The sequence below is a fragment of the Furipterus horrens genome, unplaced genomic scaffold, assembly GCF_987537825.1.
Source record: "Furipterus horrens unplaced genomic scaffold, mFurHor1.1.pri manual_scaffold_1, whole genome shotgun sequence".
Taxonomy (NCBI): domain Eukaryota; kingdom Metazoa; phylum Chordata; class Mammalia; order Chiroptera; family Furipteridae; genus Furipterus; species Furipterus horrens.
This window is the reverse complement of record NW_028327171.1, coordinates 56390943-56397028: the sequence shown is the minus strand read 5'-3', so window position 1 is coordinate 56397028 and position 6086 is coordinate 56390943.

Here is a 6086-nt window from a genome sequence, read left to right as displayed (position 1 = left end):
CTTTTCAAGAATATAAAATTATGTCTCTAAAACAAATACAAAGTTACCCATCCACACTTTGTAGCTTTCCTACCTCTTTGGCTCTTCCTGCCTAGCATCCTCTCTTCCATTTTAAACATCAGTTTCTGTAGCCCAAACACACACCCTGTTCCTATGTCTCTATTTGACTTCATACACACTATGGATTCAGTTAGTCTCTTTCATTTATATCTCCAGGCCAGATGCCTCATTTGAGTTTCATACACACATGTGTAACAATAACTGTGTGTTCATTGAAGCTTTCCAGCACCCCCAACTTCATTATTCCCAAAACTAAACTCCTGCTGTAGCCACACTAAGCTGGTCTTCCGCAAAGATTCTCCATCTCGAAAGACACTTTTTCTTATTTTAGCTTACTATAACAAATACTATAGACAAGGTGGCTTAAACAGCAAACATTTATTTTTCACAATTACAAAACCTGGTGAGTCCAAGATCAAGAAGCTGGAAGATTTAGGGCCCACTTCCTGGCTTACAGATGGCTGCTTTCCTGCTATGTGCTTATCTGACAGAGAGAAACATCTCTCTTGTGTCTCTTCTTATAAGGGCTTTAATTCTACACATGAGGCCTCTATCCTCATGATCTAATTACATCCCAGAGGCCCCATCTCCTAATACCATAACACTGGCTATCAGGCTTTAACATATCAATTTGTGAGGGACACAAACATTCAGTCCATAGTAAATTTGGAGTAATCCTTGATACCTCCCCTCTTTCTGTGTAGATTCAGTCACCTCTTTAAAAAGTTATCAAATCTGTCCACTTCTCTTCAATGAGCACTGCCACCCAATCTGTGTTGTCTCTTACTGAGAGGCTAATAGAGTGATACCTTTGTAATTGTCCTCTTGGCACCATTCCAATATTCCATACACTGCAGTCATCATTGTGGATATTTTTAAATGTAGATCTAATCATGTCAGTTTCAGCATACCTATACACCTTTTTGGCTGCCCATTTTTTCTTAAAATAAGGGTAGAATATATTTAGTCTCCCTATGATCTAACATCTAGTCTCTCTCACTGGTCTTACCATGAGCCACTCTCTTTTCTTACTATCTTTGCTATCTCTTCTTTTATTTCTGAGTACATTTTAAATATAATCCCACCTCAAGAAGGAAGTTATACATTAGTCTTCTAGGGCTGCCAAAAACAAACAAACAAAAAACCTCACATACTTGGTGACATATAACAACAGAAATGTTCTCTCTTACTCTTCTAAAGACTAGAACTTTAACATCAAGGTGTTGCTTGAGCCATGTTGTCTTGAGTATTCTAGGGAAGGATCCTTCTCTGCCTTATCTAGATTCTGGTGGTAGCAGGAAATTCATTGCATCTCTTGGCTTGTGGAAGCTTCCCTCCAGTTTCTGTCTCCTTCTTCAAATGGTTTTCTCACCATGTGTCTGTGTCTCTGTGTCCAAATTTCTCTCTTCTTATAGGGACACCAGTCATAGTGGATTTAGGACCTACCTTAATCTAGTATGACCTCATCTTAACTTGATTATATCTGCAAAGACTATTTCTAAATAAACTTGTATTCAGTGATTCTAGGAATTATGATTTCAACATATACTTTTTGGACCCAGTTCAAACCATAAATTGTATTCGTGAGGACATATTTGGATGTAAGTAACATAAATTATTGTAGATATTTGTCATTCTTTCTAGTGACCAAACATCTCCCTGCACATTACTGCCATTTAGGGTATGTTTCTAAAACTCACCATAAAACTTCAACACCTTTTTTCTCAGCCTCCTTTATAGTAAGGATAAAGGCCTGTAACTTCCTTCACCAGAGGCATTCCTGCTAAACATAGAATTGGAAGTCAGTGGTGCAAAGAAGCACTTTCTGTGAAGAATCTATTCTGGCAAAGCAGGTGATAGAGACATCTGACTTCCAGAGGCAGAAGTGTCAGAGTTTAGGTATGATCAACAGCAAACTCACGGTGTGTACCCAAGGAAAATAGATGGGGTGTCTTCAGTAGACCAGTTGTGTGGTGTGAGTTTGGATGTTGATCCTGATATATAATTTCTGAGCATGGCTCTATGACAAATTCAGAGACTCTGTAAGGTTTATATCTTTTGAAATGGCCTTTCTTCTTAAATTGGTCAGAGTTAGTATGTGTAATCGTCACCTAAGCTCTTAACTTATATAGAAATCCAACTTGATTTAGTTTAGATTTTAGAAAAGAAGGTAATATATACTGTTTCAGCCCTCTGTAAGAATTTAGGGGTAGAGTTAGAATCTGAGACTCAGATGCTCTCAGAACTTTCTATTAATTCCATCCCATCTCTTATCTCTGCTGTTCTCTGTTTGACAAATTTATTTTTCAGGCTAATTATCCCCACTGAAACTGGGACCACTAGCAGCTTCTATACTTATATCCTGTGTTTTGAGGGTAGAGAGAAAAGGACCTCTCTTTGCTAGTTCCAGTTTATAGATTTAGGGAAAGTCCTTTGATTGCCCAACTTGAAATTGACTTACTGTGAGTTAATTCTAATTACTGTGGCCAAGGAGGCAGGTCATCTAAATGGCTTTAAGACCACAGGCCAGAGCAGAGAATGGGAAAAAGGAGCAGATTTGTCCTGGGGAGGGAAGTTTTTGAGTTGGAAGAGTGAATTGAATAGCATAAATATGTTGACTGGAAAAATTATGATGAGCCTGGCAATTACCTCAATTTGCATCTACTGTGCTCACAGATATAGTTTGATCTGTGCTTACAAATAATAAGTACTAGGCTTTTAGGACTTAATTATAAATAGTTCAGTCTATACATTAATAAGACAAAAGTCTCCAACTAGATACAAATCCTTCTGCCATGCACTGCTAAATTCCCAGTCTCTTAGGAATGTAACATTTATTATTAAGTTATCAAATAAACATATGACTCTGACTCCATGAATAAATCTAAGACATGGTATTAGAGTAACCAAGAGGTAGTATGAATTCATGAAGAGTATTTTAATTCCACCCAACCTACCTTATATTTTATTTTATTTGATATTCAGAGAAAACATAGTAATAAAAGCAACCTTTAAATAAATTAATTCTATGCCTTACTAGTCACATGGACTTAAATAAGTTCCTTAACTTCTCTATGATCTAGTTTCTTCATCTATACACAAAAAAAATATTAGAATTCATGTTAAAGGATCTTGTAACAAGTAATTGTGATATTGAGTGGTATGTAGTTTTCACCTAATAAATGTTTACTTTTATTATAGTCACCAGGTCTGAGTGTCTACTAGGTGATTTTACAATCTTAAAATAATAATGACATCAATATGTCTCCACCTGCATTTATTTTTTTTAAATCTTATTGCATTTATTTGGGTAACATTGCTTAATAACATTATATACATTTCAGGTGTACAATTACATAATACATCGACTCTATATTGTATTGTGTGTTCACCACCCAGAGTCAAGTCTCCATCCATCACTATTTATCTGCCCTTTATCCTCTTCTACCTGCTCCCACTCCACTTTCTCCCTGGTAATCACCATACTGTTGTCTGTGTCTATTAGTTTTTTTGGTTTTTTTTTCTTTGCTTAATCCCTTCACATTATTCATCCAGTCCCAACCTCCACCCCCTCTGAGAGCTTTTAATTTGTTCTCTGTATCTATGAGTCTGTGTCTATTTTGTTAGTTTATATTTTTCAGTATATTCTACATATAAGTGAAATCATATGGTACTTGTATTTCTCTTACTGGTTTATTTCACCTAGCATAATAATCTCCAGGTCCATCCATGCTGTTGCAAAGGTAAGATTTTCTTCATTTTATGGCCAAGTAGTATTTCATTGTGTAAATGCACAACAACTTTTTAATCTGCCCATCTAACTGATTCGCACTTGAGCTACTCCAAATCTTGGCTATTGTAAATAATTCTTCAGTGAACACAGGGGTGCATATATTCTTTGAAAAACAGTGCTTTGGTTTCTTCAGATATAGTCCCACAAGTGGAATTGCTGGGTCATGCATCAATTCTATGTTTAATTTTTTTAGGAAACTCCACACTGTTTTCCATAGTGGCTGCACCAGTCTGATTCTCACCAATAGTGCATTAGAGTTTCCTTTTTATTCACATCCTTGTTAACACTTGTTGTTGATTTATTGATGGTAGCCATTCTGACAGGTGTGAGGTGATATCTCTTTGCAATTTTAATTTTCATCTGTCTGATGATTAGTTATGTTGAGCACCTTTTCTTAAGTCGATTAGCCATCTGTATGTCTTATTTGGAGACATGTCTAGTCAACAAATGGTGTTGGAAAAATTGGACAGTTACATGCAAAAATAATGAAACTAGGCCAACTTCTTACACCATACAAAAGAATAAACTCAAAGTGGTTAAAGGCTGAAGTGTTAGAATGAAAACCATAATAATCTTAGAAGAAAGCATAGGCAATAAAATTTCAGCCATCAGAGAGATGAAAATAAAAACCACAATGAAATACCACTTCACACCAATCAGAATGGCCATCATCAACAAATCAATGAACAACAAGTGTTGGTGAGGATGTGGAGAAAGAGGAACCCTAGTGCACTGTTGGTGGGAATGCAGACTGGTGCAGCCTCTATGGAAAACAGTATGGAACTTTCTCAAAAAACTAAAAATGGAACTGTCTTCTGAACCAGCAATTCCATTGCTAGGATTATACCCAAAGAACTTGTGCACCCCTATGTTCATAGCAGCATTATATACAATAGCCAAGTGCTGGAAACAGCCTAAGTGCCCACCTGTAGATGAGTGGATCAAAAAACTGTGGTACATTTATACAATGGAATACTGTGCAGCAGAAAGAAAAAAGGAACTCTTACCATTTGTGATAACATGGATGGAACTAGAGAGAATTATGCTTAGCGAAATAAGCCAGGCAATGAAAGAAAAATACCATATGATAACACCTAATACAGGAAACTAAAGAACAACACAAACAAATGAGCAAAATTGAACCAGAGGTATGTAAACAAGGAGCAGACTAACAGTCACCACAGGGAAGTGGGGGAGGGAGAAAAGGAGGGCAAGAAGAGGAAGAATCTAGTCAAGGAACTTGTATAAATGACCCATGGACATTGACAATGGGGTGGGGATTGACTGGGAGAAGGGGTGGGCTGGGTGGGGGGGGAGAAATGGAGGGAAATGTGGGGCAATTATAATAGAAAAACAATAAATAAATTTAAAAAATGAATAAGTAAAAACAATTTTTTCAGACATTTCTTATTGCCTGCATTTATTCAATATGCCAATGCTCTTGTTATGTTCCAGGACACCTACATTCTTTTAAAAGAATCTTAGCCTCATCTTTAAAAGAAAAAAGAAAGTATGTCTTCCATAAACAAAGGCAAAGAAAACTTTTTTTACTTCTGTTCAATGTGGAAATTGAAAGTGGAAAAATGATCAAAAGGTTTATTAAATAAAGCACAAATTATTTTGTCTTATTCGTGTCATTTTCTTCCTAATAACTTTAGGTCATTCATTATCAAGTGGAGCTCTCATTGGAAGATGGAAGGAAACAATTGGTAATGGAGAGAAATTCATTGAGAAGAAGATAGGCATTTATAAAAGTGAGAAATAACATAGAATTTGAAAATAGATTCCCAAAGTAGTTCCAATACATCCAAATTTACAGATACAATTAGCCTGTGTATAATCATCACTATTATTTGGTATGGTAATCAGAGCACAACTATCTCCCAACCAACATATTCTCATTCCTAGTGAGGTAACTTACAATAAAGATAAGGTTAATCATTAGTCTCACAATTGAACATGTGATTTTGTGCACCAATCAGTGACGTTTCTCAAGCCTAATAAAATTGAACTCTGATAAATTCATTTTTCTCCTTATTGCTTTGAGGGAAGGAAACAATCAAACAAAATAATTTCTACTATTCCTGCATAGAACTTCCCTCTTTTCTTTGAAAAGAAATAACTTGGTAAACATAGGTATATTTTTAGATGGAATAAACATACAGAAAATGTGTAATTAATTTGTGATTTTTAAAATATTTTCCACTACAAAAATGGAGACTTGCAGGGCTAG